The sequence below is a fragment of the Lathyrus oleraceus genome, chromosome 1 (genome assembly GCF_024323335.1).
Source record: "Lathyrus oleraceus cultivar Zhongwan6 chromosome 1, CAAS_Psat_ZW6_1.0, whole genome shotgun sequence".
NCBI classification, from domain to species: Eukaryota; Viridiplantae; Streptophyta; class Magnoliopsida; order Fabales; family Fabaceae; genus Lathyrus; species Lathyrus oleraceus.
The window spans coordinates 305884424-305901509 of record NC_066579.1 but is presented as its reverse complement, the minus strand read 5'-3'; the positions used below and the strand labels follow the sequence as shown (position 1 = coordinate 305901509).

General features: G+C 39.1%; 1 pseudogene; it reads left to right on the top strand.

The window, feature by feature from the left end:
- The first annotated feature begins 1468 nt into the window (after positions 1-1468).
- Positions 1469-2554, top strand: LOC127104275 (methylthioribose-1-phosphate isomerase-like; annotated as a pseudogene).
- Positions 2555-17086: the final 14532 nt, after the last annotated feature.

Below are 17086 nucleotides of genomic sequence, written 5' to 3'. Positions count from 1 at the left end.
AGTTTTCTCCCTTGGATAACAAAAGACCTTAAGGCTTTTGGACCAATCAATTCACCAACTCATTTTGAGATTTTTACCCCGAACTACGAGGTTTTGATCCTAATCTTTTTATAAGATGGTACGTAGGCAATGGGTTTATCCATCCAAACACAAAATGTAAATAACTTATACATTCTCTACTCATCTCTTCAATCATGTTTGCACAAACAATTTTTCACAAAACGACAACCTTACAACAAGTGTGAAAAGGGCTCCCTAGGAGTACCTAGGATGTTTTGGGTGCCTAACACCTTCCCATTGCATAACCAACCCCCTTACCCAGACCTCTGACTCTTTTTTACTAGTTTTTGATTCGATAAAACTTTTAGGTTTTTGTTCGCTTTCTAACCATTCCTTTGGATAAATAGAAGTGCGGTGGCGACTCGACTTGTATGGTTTACCTTGGATTTAGTCAATATCTCTAATGGTAATGAATACCCCGCTACAACTACCACGAAGTTGCTTATTGGCTTTTATTCTGCTGTTATAGAAACTAATGCATTTTAAGAGTTGAAGCAGAACTGAAGTTTATTTAGGTTTAATCACCATCTATTCATTATTTGATGTGAATTTTTGTCATCATGTTTTAAGAACCTATTTCATTAATCGGTGTGCTATAAAGTACTAGGGTGAGCATGATATGATGTCCATATATGAAAATCCAAATTGGTTTATGATAACGATGGTATTCTAAACAGTAATTAACTGATCAATCAAAGAATTCAGAGCCGTTTTTTTTGCCAAGAGATTAGTACAATTCAATGCAAACAAAGTGAAGTTATACAAAATGTTGGGTGCTGCTGGACATGCTTGGAACTATTTGTATTTGGAGGAGATTTTCCTGTTGTAGGGAAAGTGAAATTTGATATTGTTGTTGTGTCTCTGCTGCTGCTTGAATAACCTGCAAAAATTAAACCAAATCACAATGGTCACTATCAAAACCACACATCAACACTTTCATTCACATTGATATTTAAATCTCACAATTCAACAACACTTACTGCCTTGTCTTGTGTTGTGTTGTGTCCCTCCCAAACCCACCAAAAACAACCTGAACTAGTTCTGCATACCACCAACTCAACTCTCATAGGGTTTCTAGATCAGGTAAAAGAATTATTGGGCTAAACTTGGCAGTTTAGGTGATATTGGATGTGATGAAGCTTAAAAATTGGCTTGCAAGTGTTTTGTTGCTAGCTACTGTTATGCTAACCGCTACATTAAGTGCATTTGTGGGGGTAAACATCGGCACCGATGTCTCTGATATGCCATATGCTTCAAATATAGTTGCTATTCTTAAAGCTCATCAAATTACTCATGTGCGTCTTTATGATGCCAATGCGCACTTACTACAAGCCTTTTCAGAAACCAGCATCGACGTTATTATTGTTGTCACCAACGAGGATTCTTCTAACATCACTCAATCTCTCTCTATCAATGGCATCCAATTCCAACGCCACCAACACGCTCCTTTCCATTTGCTACAACCACGGTTCTCTTCAGCTTCTCGATCAGAGGAAGCTTCCTTTAGAAAGCGTTTACTTGGAAATTCGGGATTCAAACGATGGTTGGAATGTTATACGAGATATGGTGGTCCGAGGAGCACCTGTTATTGCTATTGTTGCAACTCTCTCTGGCTATAAAGGTATCCAATTTAGATGATTTCAATGGATCTACTGATGATGTTGTATACTTCCTGCAGAAGAAGTTGGACTATCTTGTCTCGAGTCGGCCAACCGTGGTGAACTTATCAGATGCTGCGACAAAACTCAAAGAAATCATATTGAAAGTTGATGCTACAACTTCAGAGGCTAGGGGTGTTTTTCAGGCTTATGTAGAAGCTTTCGAAATAATGCTTGAGGACGATGTTGCATCGAACAAAGCAATTAGGACTTATGGATCTAAATTTATTCAAAACCATACAGAGAAACAAAAGCTTTCTGTTTTGACCCATTGCAACACTGGAAGTTTAGCCACAGCTGGATACGGTACTGCTCTTGGTGTAATCCGTGCCCTTAACAGTGGAGGAGTTTTAGAAAGGGCTTATTGTACGGAAACACGCCCATTCAATCAAGGATCCAGACTTACTGCCTATGAGTTGGTACATGAAAAAACACCAGCAACTCTCATAGCAGATTCTGCTGCAGCTGCACTAATGCAAGCAGGCCATGTGGCTGCAACCTGTTCTCGCTTTTACCATCGTTTTGGGTTCGTTGGCAGTTGGAGGTTGCTGCAATTGATGATGGTTCTTTTGCAGGATTACGGATATCATCTGTATTGGAAAAGGGAGTTATCTGAGGGCCCATGGGGATCGATGGAACAGGTTACTGCAGGAGGGACAAAATGCAAGAAGGTTCAAGCAAATTGCCGTTGCCATTTCTCATCAGATGGAAAGTTACCTGCAAGCAGTGGACATGAAAAACAGGCTATTACATGGTATATTGATTCTTTAAAACAAAAAGTAATGATGCAGGAAACAATGCGTTTGATGGGAATTATTGACAGAGAAATTGCGTAAACTCAATAATTCGCAACAAAGAATTGAACCAGTATCCAAATTGTGTGTTTATCACCAGAACAGAAGCAAACTAAATCAAAATCCAGCTCACCAAGGCCATTCCAGCGAACCAATTTCAATTCGGAAAAGGCTACCGTAGTGAAGCCAAGTTAACATTATTGTGCTCGAACAGGTCATGCAACATTAGTTTAGCACACAGTTAGTTGAGGTGTAATTGAAACATTTTCAAAAATTCACAGTGGTAAATGCACTTGTCACTAACACAAAGGTTAATGTGAGGAGAGGGGACACAAAGTGGCAATACGGACAAAATGCCAGGATGCTCCGTACCTACACTCACCACCACTCGTACAGAGTTTTAAACACCATTACTAACGGCTAAACAAAAACGCAAGGGGGGACCACTGAAAAAGTGAATCCCTTCACAAACTCAAAAGAGCAAAGAGAGAGAGTTATGAGTCGTATAAGAGGGACTACTGTTCACAAAGAAAACCCTAGAATTTTGTGGCGACCGTTCAAGAAGAAACCCTAAAAATTCAATTCGACGAAAAAGAGAGAAAACCTCCTAACGAAAAGAAAAGGAGAGGAGAGAGAGACAACCTAGAATCTACGCGTTTTCCTCGGAGAGAATGCAAAGGGTTCATCTTGACGCCTCCGTGGAATCAACATGCATCATAGTGGATTCGCCGAAAGAGTGAGCATCCTAAAGGAGGACCCAATATCACCCTTTCAATCACCGTCAACCTCTTTGTGAACAAGTAAATATAAGTTTTGTTCTGGTTTGATCTTCTTGCCTTTTGTTCACTTGGATTCACGCTCCACCATTGTTCTCTTTACTGCTTTGGCTTAGGTTGTTGTTGCTTGTTCCGCCTTTTTCTTTGATATCTTTGTTTCTCCTTGACCGTCTGCTACGGCTTGAGAGAAGAGACGTTTCTCTTCAACTGTGTTATGTTATTCCCTTTAAAAAATAATAATAAACAACGTTAACATCCCTTTTAATTGATGATTAAAGCAATACAAATATTTTTTTGTTGGAGAAAGAACCGTGTCTTGGAAACTGGCACCATGTTATCAATGTTGTTGATGGCTTTCCATTACCCTTGTTGTCCCATCATTACGTTGCCAGGAATTAAGTCATTATCTCTTCTTCCGCCACCCAACAACCATGCGGCTAGGGTGACCCTTTGGGATTCCGTTCCATTGTTCACATGTGGGGTTATTCCAGAATGGGCCTCCACTGACCCGAGTCTGGAACTTAAGTTCTTGGGCTTTAGTTGTTCATAGCTCAAACGGCCCATTTTTGGATATTATTAGTTTTATTATTTGTTTAATTGGCTGTATTTGTTTTATACGTTAGTTGCAGTGAGTTTAACAGTTGACAACATGGCTGGGTGGTGATGGAGATTGTTCATCTCCCCCTAAGTCCTGGGTTCGATACCCATGTGTGTTATTTTGATTCTTCAACATTTCAATTTCTCATATTTTCTTTAATTCTCATATTTATGTTTTAACCTAATTTTCTCTTATACTCATTTTTTTAATGTTTGCCTTTTTTATTTATTTATTTTAATTGGCAAAGCATCGATTTTAATCTATGGATTCAACTACTCTCACGTTGTTTATCCATGATTATTTTATCGAGATAACAATAGAATTTCGCCGCGTTATGATTAATCGCATATGACATTTCAATTATTGTCAATATATGTAAACCGGGTTTGAGCACATTATTTAGGTTTTGTGTGTCCCTCAATTTCCATCCGTGCAAATCCCGATTTTACTCCCTTTGATTTAATTTTTGATTATCTTGTAAACATAATTTTATGTTGTTTATTTTCTTCACATGGCTTACTCTTGGGCTTTCTTACAATGAGACAATTCTCTTGCACTTACACTCATACATTGCATTACTTGTTGTTTGGGCCCGATTTAATTATTTCATTACTTTGAATCCCCATTCGATAAAATGTACCCCCACTCCCATGACATGTAATAATTTTATCGCTTTTTATTTCTTTATTTGCTTGACTGTTTAGCTAGCTACTAACACAAGAATAAAATCAACCATTTCCTAAATATCAAAAATAAAAACTCGATCCAACATCAAGTAATTTCTCAACAAACAAATCAATCCATTTCTTCCTCCCATTCTATTCCATTTCTTTCAAACCTTCATCAAATGCTTGATCCAACGTCAAGCCATTTTCCATAATAAAAACTCAAAAAATATTAATTCATATTTAAGACCTTTTCAATAAAGATGGAAATGGAACGTGATGGATACCACGCACTCTTGAGACTAGGGTTCGAGATGGATGTCTCACATATCCTAGCACTCGTCATCACCTAAATCTATCTATTCCATTTCATTCAAACCTTCATTCAAATCTTTCTCTTAAACGTCCATCAATGCTTGATCCAATGTCAAGCAATTTTCATAATAAAACTCAAAAATACTTAATTCCTATTTAAACACTTTTTTCAATAAAGATGGAAATGGAACATGGTGGATACCGTGCACTCCTGAGATTAAGATTCGAGATGGATGCCTCGCCTATCTTAACTCTCGCCATCATTTAAAATTGTCAATACAGTTTTCTTCAAACCCTTTTCTTAATCAAATTCAAAACACTTAATCCTTATTAAACACTTTTGCAAGTAAGATGGAAATGGAATGTGGTGGATACCACGCACTCCTGAGACTAGGATTCGAGACGGATATCTCGCCCATCCAAGTTCTCGCCATTATTCAAAACACATCAAACCAATCAATTTCTTTTCTCGCCGTCGTGCGATTGACTCTTAAACCTTTTCAAAAATGAAAGGTACTTTGTTCCAAAACAATGCAAGGCAATGTTTCTCCACCTGTTTTGGGTAGTCCAATAATGTTTTCGTCGATTTGACACAAAGTAGCTTTCGCTAAAATCGACCAACCAACAAACATTGTTCTACCCAGAACTACGTAAGCCTTGATTTCTCTATTGAGATACGTAGGAGCAGGATTTGTAAATCTTGTCAGGCCCACTAATAAAAAACTTAAGTTTAGCCCTTCGTTGAAAATCCAAAAACATTTTCCTCTCTTTTATTCTTTCTTTCCCACCTAACAACTTAAAGCCTAACATTTCAAACTAACGCGCACAAATGACCTAACGGTTCCCGTTGAGTACAACAGACGTGAGGGGTGCCAATACCTTCCCCTTGTGTAATCGACTCCCGAACCCTGATTTGGTTGCGACGACCAATATCATTGTCATTCTTTCTTGGGTTTTATCGACATTTCCCCTTTCCTTTTAGGAATAAATAAAGTTCGGTGGCGACTCTGTTCAGTCCATCATTGCGAGCGTGCGATTGCGCTTCGCTAGGTCGTATCCCCATTTTCCGAGGTACGACACTCCGACACCGATGACCTAAACTATTTTGAAAAAAGGCGTGTACATTCAAATTCTTCTGGGTTTTTTTCACACAGCTCCTAACCTTTGGGCTTATTTTTTGACATGGCTTGTCACACTCAAAGCCCAATACAATGCAGTTTTCTCTTATTCACTTTTTCTACTGCACCCCTAGATTGAAGAGAACCTTGTCCAGCATTGGGCTTTGGCTACTGAAGCCCATGCATTTGGACTCTGTTTTGCCCTGTTTTTCAGCACATCTAAACCAGGTCTGCACCCTCTGTTTTGCAAAAGCTTTCTATTTTATTTGCTTTATTTACTTGTTAGTTGATTAATTTGATTAGTAGAATCTAGGCTAATTAAATCAATTAGGAATTTAATTAGAATTTTCATAATTAGAATTTTAGATTCAATAACCATAAAATTTAACAAAAGACCATTTTATCCTTTAGGGGTAATTTTGGACATTTTCACTCATAAAATCACATGCTCCTTTAGGAATAAAATTTTAACTTGGAATCTTAACCATAACATATTCCCTTAGGAATTTTAACATTGACGTTTAATGAAATTCTTGACTAACCATGGCATGTACCCTTAGGATTAACTTGTAATCAATTCTAACCATTAGATTAGGTTTTAACCAAAAAATCCGAAATCACTTCAAACCCATGATTAAATTGATCAAGAGAAATTTTGATCAATTAAATCTTTTGAACTCGTATAATCCCACAGTCTAAATTAGGTGACCAAAAGATCCTTGGTCGCTTAATAAAACTTTTCTTTTAAGCTGTGGAGTTTAAAGCATCAAGTCAAGACCTTCAAATTAAGGCATCCTCAGTCACACCAAGCAACATATTATACAAGATAAATCAAAGGCCAACACTTGGTTAACATGATTCAAATTGCACGAAACAAGCATTAAGTAGTGAGGAATGATGAGATGGAGTCTCTCCTATCCTCGTCTAGAGAGACTTTGCGTATGGGGCGTATGCCCCAAATATTCAAAGCGTTCGCCCTTACTCATAGACTTTAATGCAACACGAATTGATTAAACTACCAAGTCTTCTTCATACAAAATCAACATCAACACAAGGATCAACAACGAAGATTCTTCACCAGCAACTTGTCAGTTAAGAGAAGTATCACGCACTTCAAGTCTTAAGTAATAGGGAATGACGAGACTGAGTCTCTCCTATCCTCGTCTATAGCGACTTTGCGTATGGGGCGTATGCCCCAAATATTCAAAGCGTTCGCCCTTATTCATAGACTCTCATATGATTCTTATCAATCGACTATCAAGTCTCTCAATTCATCTCTCCATTCAATTCACTTCATTAAATCATCTTTTCTTTTGCCTCTAATCACCTTACTTTCAGCCCTAGTGGGCTGAACTACGAACACTCTGATTTCCTTATTGCACTATAAGGATACGTAGGCAGGAGAACCCAGTTTCTTCGCGAGCTATCTTATTTATCAATCTACATTATCTATTGCTACCATATTTATCGATCAATCATTCTTCATTCATTCTATAAATACCAACTTTTTAAGATCAATCATACTTCTCCTTGGACTCATTGTCTATCCTTTTGGGATGTTTTAACGACAATCCATCTCCTCAATCAAGATATGTTTGGGCTACAACCCCAAACACTTAATTCAGTCTTTCTTTTTGGCTTTACCTTATAGTGGCAGCCTACTAGCCCATGTATTGGTAAATGCCTACCTTGCTCTTTGATTCAGAGACTATCTCCTTCTTGGATCCAAGATACTATCCTTATTTGATCTCGAACTATTTGTTTCCCCAGCAAGTGATATATTATTCCTCAAACCATCTAGTAGTGCAATCATTCCTTGAATTAGTGTTTGTCTTATGAGCCCCCGTTTCTTAGACAAAACTCTCTCTCTCTCTCTCTCTCTCTCTATATATATATATATATATATATATATATATATATATATATATATATATTTCTCGTGGTTCTGAACTACGATTGCTCTGACTTTCTCATTGCATAATGAGAATATGTAGGCACGAGGGTATGAATCCTTGGCGAGCATACTTCTAATTATTCCTCCTTTGCCTTAGGGCATCACTCATATATTTCACCATTCATCATCTACCTTCGATTGTAAATGGCTCACCCTATGACATACTATTTCTTTGACATCGAAATACACTCTCTTTGGAATTCCATACACATCTTTTTAGGACACCTAATGTAGTCCGCCTTTATACCTAGAGTTGTTTGGGCTACAACCTCAAACACTTAATTCCTTCTTCTTTTTTTTGGCTATACACCCTATAGTGGCGGCTTGCTGGTCCGCATATCGGTTGAAGTTATTTCCCTCCATGGTATGAATTTCATTTCTCTTATGAATTCCAATACACTTTCACGTTTCAATTTCAAACAATATTTAATTCTGTGACTTTGGTAACTTTATTCCAATCATCTCCGTGATACATTCATAATCCACCTTCCTTCACTCCATGTGATATACCCGTTATCTTTGAGCCAAACAAACTACCTCTTTGTGCTCCTTCTTGCGTCACCTTGTGAACCAAGAGATGTTTGGGATTGTGCCCAAATACCTATTTCTTCGTCTTTTCGGCTTTACCTTATAGTGGCGGCCTGCTGGTCCACATATTGGTAATATCCACTTTACTCTTGGGTTCATGTTTTCACCCTTGTTGGAGCTCAAAACACTATTCTTTGGTTCAGACCATACCTCGATCACAATTCTTTCCATCTCCCACTTCTAGTTCCTTGAACTACGAAGCTCTGAATTCCTCATTGCACTATGAGGATACGTAGGCATGAGGGCCCCAATCCTCACCGAGCACTTTATCTACTTCTCTTCCTTTCCCCATTCTTTTGCGATTAATCTTTAGATATAACACCTATTCGAGCGAGAACAATCAAAACGGTTTCCATGGAGTACCATGAATGTTTAGGGTGCTAATACCTTCCCCTTGCATAACCGACTTCCTTACCCAACATATCTCTTTCCCCCGGGTTTTATCGATGTTTTCCATTTCCTTCGGGAATAAATAAAGTTCGATGGCGACTCTATTCTATGTTCGAGTGTGTGATACGTTCGGCTATATTTCCGCTAGCTTCATCCTCCATAGTACATCGTTGTACATGTCCGTCCTTTTTTCAACTTGAACTCAATGGTGCTCAAGAATTCTAAAGTGATGTGCTCATATGTAGGCGCTTCTCAATGCACAAATTCAAGCATGCCGTGGACATGAAACATCCTATCTAATTCTTCCGACATACCCAATTGAAATAAAGTGTCAAAGCATAGGTACCTTGTCGGTGTTATTTTACGTTTAACGTGTGATGAGTACCGTCGTTCGTGCTCCGGGTTGTCGAAGATTATATCGTGCAAATTCGGATGACGGATGGTCCGTTTCCGAGGCCTCAGGGATTCAGCTTTTGTTTGCTTCCCCTTAGAAATTCGCTTCGGTGGCATGATTGGTTCCTGCAACAAAAATTTATGACCAAAAATAAAGTATGGAATAAGGAAAAATGATTACCGTTTTCTTGTAAAGGACAGAGAGTATAACAACTTTTGTGAAGGGTGTCGGTGATTTGGATGGAGTATAGTGGTAAAGTAGTGAGCTTTTTGTTGGAGAGGTGATGGAGAACTTTGAAAAAGAATGGAGGAAGGAAAAAGGTTTGGTGAAAATGGGAGAGAGAAGGTGAGAAAATCAGATTTAATGGATTAAATCAGATTAAAATGGGTTTAAGTGGTAGAAAATCCGGGTGGGGTCCACACATGCAAAAAAATTTTTTTTTTGAAAAATATGACCGTTCAGCCTGACACGGGCGCCCGTGTCAGGCCCCTGGTTTTGGTCTCCACCTCCAGTAGAGCTGACACGGGCCGTATCAGCTGACATGGGCAGCCGTGTCAGCCTACTGGAAAATTCCATCTCTTTTGTGCCTTGCCTGATACGGGCCGTGTCAGGTGACACGGGCCGTGTCAGGTGACACGGGCACCCGTGTCAGGGCCCTATTTTTCTCCAAAAAAAACTGACTTTTTTCTTTATTTTCCCTTGCTCTTTTAGCCAACTGTCTTCTATGAGTTTGACTCAAACCTTTTCTTCTATACTGTGCGATTTACCTGCGAACCTACAAATAAAAATTGGAAACACACCAAACACTGAAATAATTAGAATTAAACCGCGTCAGTTGCCTCCCATGAAGCGTTGCGTTTAACGTCGCATGGCTCAACAGTCGTCTCTCTTATCCTCTGAGACGAACATTATCAATCAGACCACTTTTCTGCCCTTTGTAGTAGTGTTTCAACCTTTGTCCATTCACCTTAAATGTATCCTCATTAATAGGATTTTTAAGTTCTATTGCTCCATGGGGACACACTCTGTGAACAAAAAACGGATCCGACCACCTGGATTTCAACTTTCCCGGAAAGAGTTTTAACCTGGAGTTGAACAAGAGCACTTGTTGTCCCTCGACAAACTCCTTTCTCTGTAGCTTCTGATCGTGCCATTTTTTGTCTTCTCCTTGTAGAGTTTAGCATTCTCATAAGCTTGATTCCTAAACTCCTCTAACTCGTGGAGCTGAAGGATTTAGGATTCACCCGCTTTGGTAAGATCATAATTTAATAATTTGGATGCCCAAAACGCTTTGTGCTCCAACTCTAGTGGCAAGTGACAAGTTTTACCATAAACTAACTGATAGGGAGACATACATATGGGCATTTTGAATGCCGTTCTGTATGCCTATAGTGCATCTTCTAACTTTACTGCCCAGTCTTTCTAAGATGTGCGTACAGTCTTTTCCAGTATTTGCTTTATCTACCTGTTGGACACTTCAACCTGACCACTCGTTTGTGGGTGATACGGAGTGGCGATCTTATGTTTAACCTTATATTTCTTCAGCAAATTCTGCATCAGTTTGTTTAAAAAATGAGTACCTTCATCACTGATAAGTGCTCTCGGCACCCAAAATCTCGAAAAAATATTATTCTTCAGAAAGGTCACAACCACTTTGGAATCATTGGTGGGTAATGCCACCGCTTCCACCCACTTTAAGATGTAGTCTACTGCTACCAAGATGTAATTCTTTCCAAGTGAAGGTGGAAATGGCCCCATGAAGTCTATTCCCCAGACATCAAACAATTCAACTTCCAACATAGTGTTTTACGGCATTTGATTTCTCTTAGAAATATTCCCCGTTCTTTGACATCTGTCGCATTCTTTGACGATGTCTTGGGCATCTTTGAATAGTGTGGGCCAATATAGACCTGACGGAAGGACTTTAGGCGTTGTTCTGTCACCACTTAAGTGTCCTCCATAATCCGAGTCATGACAAGCTCTGATACATCCCTTTGTTCCTCCTCCGAGACGCATCTTCTGACCAGCCCATCCACTCCTCTCTTGTATAGGAATGGGTCATCCCACAAGTAAAACCTTCAATCATGAACAAACTTTTTCTTTTTGTTAGAATCAAAATCGTTAGGGATTACACCCCCACCAAATAATTCACGTAGTCTGCAAACCAAGGGAAACCGATGACAACGAGGATGTGTTCATCAGCGAACTCATCCTTTATCGGTCTCTTTTCTTATGTTTCTTCAATTAGTGACATTCAGGATAAATGATCCGCTACTGTGTTTTCACATCCCCTTTTGTCCCTAATCTCTACATCAATTTCTTGGAGGAGTAAGATCCACATGGGAAGACTCGGCTTAGAGTCCTGTTTAGAAAACAAATATTTCAAAGCGACATGGTCAGTATAAACGACAACCTTCAATCCTAACAAGTATTGCCTGAATTTGTCAAATGCATAAACCACAGCCAATAACTCTTTCTCAGTAGTTGCATAGTTCATATGTGTGGGGTTTAACACATGACTATCATAGTAAATGACATGTAGCAACTTCTCTCTTCGTTGTCCTAGGTCTGCCCCTACAGCAATATCACTCGCATCGCACATGATCTCAAACGGAAGAGACCAATTTGGGGCAATAATAATTGGTGCTGAAATGAATTTGTTCTTCAATGTCTCAAAGGTTGTGGTGCATTCTTTGTCGAACATAAACGCCTTATCCTTAACCAATAAAGTGGTCAGCGGTTTTGCGATTTTTGAGAAATCTCTTATGAACCTGCGGTAAAAACCCGCGTGTCCTAAGAAACTCCTGATACCCTTCTCATTAACAGGAGGTGGGAGCTTAGATATCATTTCCACCTTTGCTTGGTCAACTTCAATTCCCTTGTAGGAAATTTTGTGACCCAATACTATCCCTTCTCGCACCATGAAGTGACATTTCTCCCAGTTCAGAATTATGTTTGTTTTCTGGCACCTGTCTAAAACAAGAGAGAGGTTAGTCAAACAGTTATCAAATGAGGATCCAAAGACCGAAAAGTCATCCATGAACACTTCCATATGCTTTTCAAGCATGTCGGCGAAGATGGAAGTCATGCAGCGTTGGAAGGTGGCTGGAGCATTACACAACCCGAATGAAATTCTTCGATATGAAAACACACCATACAGGCATGTGAATGCTGTCTTTTCTTGGTCTTCCGGAACAACTGCAATCTGATTATACCCGGAGTATCCATCTAGAAAACAATAGTAATCATGTCCAGCTAACCTTTCCAACTTTTGGTCAATAAATGGCAATGGGAAGTGGTCCTTCCTAGTTGTTGTGTTCAACCTTCTGTAGTCAATGCAAACGTGCCACCCAGTAATTGTCCGAGTAGGGATTAACTTATTCTTTTCATTCCTTATTACGGTGGTCCCCCCTTTCTTTGGGACAACATGCATCGGGCTCACCCAAGGGCTGTCAGAAATAGGATATATAAGACTTACGTCTAACAATTTCACTACCTCTTTCTAAACTACTTCTTTCATTGCTGGTTTGAGTCTTCTCTGCGGTTGGACAACCAGTTTATGGTCTTCTTCCATGAGAATTTTATGCATGCACACAGTAGGGCTAATACCTTTCAAATGCTGAATTGCCCATCCAATAGCATCTTTGTATTTTTTTAGGACTTGGATGAGCTTCTCTTCTTGGATATTCTTTAGGCTCGAATTTATGATAGCAAGACATTTGCCTTCAGAATCGAGAAAGACATATTTGAGATTCTCAGGAAATTGTTTCAACTTTGTTCCTTCTTGGGCTATTTATCCTCCTCACTAGTTTGAGGTAGTCGTAAATCTTCCCACTGGTGTGGTCGAGATCCTTTCCACGGGGGTTGTGTGTCCAGCAAGACTAGCACTTCAGATGCCCTGTTGTCCACTTCTTTATCACTGTCGAAAATGGACAAACTCAACACTTTTTCCAAAGGTAATTATGGTGCATTCAAAGGACTATCATACATTATCACCTGATCCAGAACCTCTATAGTATGATTGGTATATATATCATCTTTGTACCTCATGGTGTTTCGAACATCTATCTTTAATTCCCCATCATAAAACCTTCAACGTCATAGTCCCTTCTTTTATGTTGATCAAGCATCTTCCCGACTCTAAAAAGGGTCTCCCCAGAATGAGCAGGATCTCTTCATCTTCCGACATTTCTAGAATTACGAAATCCACCGGGAATACAAACTTGTCAATTTTCACCAGAACATCTTCAACAATACCATACGGTTTCTTGACCGAATGATCGGTGAATTAGAGTATCATCCGGGTATCTTGCACACCCCTATACCAAGCTTCTTGTAAATGGATAACGACATGAGACTCACACTAGCTCCTAGATCAATAAGAGCTTTGTTGAATGACTTATCTCCAATAGTACAAGGGATAATGACAGCTCCTCGATCTTTCTTCTTTATTGGAATCTTCATACCCTGCAAAATAGCACTACAAGTTTCGGTTAGAATAATCGGGTAGGTGTCGATGACACGCCTCTTAGAAATGATGTCCTTCATGAACTTTGCATAAGTAGGCATTTGTTCAAGTGCCTCCAACAGCGGAATGTTAATCTCCAGCTTCTTGAACAACTCTAGGAACTTTTCAAAGTTTTTCTCATGTTGCCCCTTTTTCTTGTTTCTGGTGGGAAAAGGAAGCTTAACAACCGGCTTAGGCTCAATGACTATTTCTTTAACTACTGGTTTCAGTGCCACCACTTATTCCCTTACCGCTTCATTTTCTTTGATCTCAAGATCCATTTTGATCAATTAATCTTCCTCTTCATCCATATCCTCAACTGCTTCATCAGATTTACCATTTCTTGTTGTCACATCGCTCGCATTATTATGCTCTCTAGGATTTGTCACAGTTGCACTAGGTAGAGCACCTTGTGCTTGAGAACTCGAGGCTAATTGTTGTGTTATTTTCCCCATCTAGACTTCAAGATTTTTTATGGATGCTGTGGTGTTTTTCTGATTGTTACGGGTTTCTTCTTGGAATTGAATATTATGAGTTGCCATTCTTTCAATGTCAATCTCCCAATAATCTTTCTTAGGGGCTTGTTGTTGCTGTTGTTGTTGATATTGAGTTTGGTATTAACCGTGTTTAAGAGCGTTCCCTTTCTGGTCTTTCCATGAGAAGTTGGGATGATTCTTCCAACCCGGGTTGTACGTGTTGGAATAAGGATTATTCTGCTTCAAAAATTTAATTTCCTCCACTTGTTAAGGAGTTGCAAAACAATACACCGTTTGGTGCAGACCATTACAAATCTCACAACAGACAGTAGGAGCCGGTTGGACCTGTGCCACTTGTTGGGTACCTATATTCATCGTCTTCGGCTTCTTCTCAACTTCAGCAACTATAGTATCTTCGATACAAATTTTATTGGTTTCCAGCTTTAAATCGATAACCCCTTTTGTTTTACTTTGACATTTATCTTACAACTCCAAGTGCTCATTAGCAGCAATAGCTTCATTGATCTTCTTTATATCGGTGGCTGTTGAGAAATTAGTAGAGCCACCGGCTGCGGTATCAATCAATTGTTTGGTCTTTATTTTGAGACCATTCACAAACATCTGCATCTGTTCGGTTGGATCCATATTATGAGTTGGACAGGCGACCAAGACTCTCTTGAATCTCTTGTAGGCGTCTCCCAGAGTTTCCCCATCCTTCTGCTTAAAATTCAGAATTTCATACCTCTTCTGCAGAAAAACCGACGATGGAAAATACTCATTCAGGAAGGCTTTTTCCATCTCTTCCCAAGATGTGATGCTACCGGCAGGTAGAGAATAAAACCATTCTTCGGCTTCTTCCTCTAAGGTGAACGAGAATATTCTCAATTTCTTAGCTTCTTCAGTGTGACCATCAATTTTTAGAGTGTTGCTCATGGTCAGAAACCTCTGTAAATGTTTGTTTGCATCTTCATTTACCTTTCTAGTGAAATGCTTCCTTTCAAGTTGATTAATAGTACTAGGATGTAACTGGGAATTAGCCACGTTCACTGGTTGGTTGACAATTGTTAATCTGTCGGTTAGTGCATTTGCACCTCCGTAGTCACCCAACATTCTTTCTAATGGCGGTGGATTCTCCGCCATTGTTTCGATCTCTCTCTCTCTCTCTGAACCTGAATCTGAACCTGAATGAATGGAAGGTTGTTCTTCTTCTGATTCCAGTCTTGCCAATTGAGCCTGTCTGAGTCTTGCCCGCAAAGTTCTTTCGATTTCTGCATCAAAAGGAAAATCAGCTGAGGCCTTACCTCGAATACAAATATCAGAGACAAATTAGTTAATATTAATCGAAATAAATTAGTAAAATAACGGAAAATAAATTTTAGTTGCAGAGCAACAAATTTTCAATTGAAATAATTTAAACTTTATATTTGGCAATACCCGACAACGGCGCTAAAAACTTGATCAGGAAAATAGCAAGTGTACTATTTTGCCAATGTAATAATAATAGGGATGTTTCCCAAAGATCGATCTCGAGGATTGCGCAGTAATACAAGTTTAAATTGTGACTCAATTGAACAAAACAAATAGTTGGGGTTTTGTAAAAAGTCACTGTATGAGAAAATAAAACAGAATAAATCTTTTCACAATTTATAATAATATGCCAAGGACGGTGTATGAATATCTCCTGTAATGATCCTTGAGTGTATATCTCCTTAACAATTCAAAATGTTCAATTACCGGATCTTAAAATTGTTTTCTCCTAAGACCTCAGAGGGAAACCTTTGGTCATTCATTCTAATCTCTAAGTCCTTAGATGATTATAATGAAACCAAGCAATACAAATTAACAAGATAAAACCGGTAACCATAAGGTATCCTTAGCCCTAGGTGACATCTACTGTGGTTTCACTGTATAAAATCCTTAACAATTGCAATCCCGCTAATTGTTAACCATATAACAATCCTAATTTTTCTGATAAAGAAAGCGTTATACACATTGCACAGTGAAATTAACAACAAACATCATATATTAAGGAAATCATCAATTCATAGTCATTACACGATCAATTCAGAGACACCCCCTGGCATTGGGGGGTTTAGCCTCTCATATTATTCAAATAAGATACAAAATAAAATTTAGACATTACAAAAGTAAGGGAATTCCGTTGATCTTCAGCACCCGCTCTTGAAGGACCTCCGTTCTTCGCCGCTCTTGATCGCTTCAATCTTAATCGTACCAAATCTCTAATCGTGTAAAAGTCTCGTTCTCCGTATTCAAAAATCCCCTAAATAGTTCCTGATCATCAATTTGATGTAACAAAAGTCCAAAATGTCCTCCGGGATAAGTCGTGCCAAAATACAGCAAAAACTGGAAAATGAGGTGTCCAAGCCAACATTGGTCTTGTCAGGCAACACGACCGGCCATGTTGGCTGTCTGGCTGCAAGGGCTAACACGCCCCTTCCAGGGTGGCTGACACAGACGCCCGTGTCAGCTCCCTTTTTTATGGCTCTGGCCCTCTTCTCCTGACACGGTCCGTGTTGGGCAACATGGGTGGCCGTGTCAGGGCTACTGTATGTCCAATTTCCTTCTGACGGGTCCGAAACGTCCGATTCCCTTGGCGATTCCTCCGGTATTCTTGCTTACACCTGAAACTAGTAAAACTATCACAATGAGACATAAAATGGAGTATAATGATGCAAACCAAAGATAATCAACAAACTGAAATAAAAATGCAAATATCTAATTTACTAAACAGAACAACAAAACATGTAGAATAATGTGTTACCGATTTCGTGA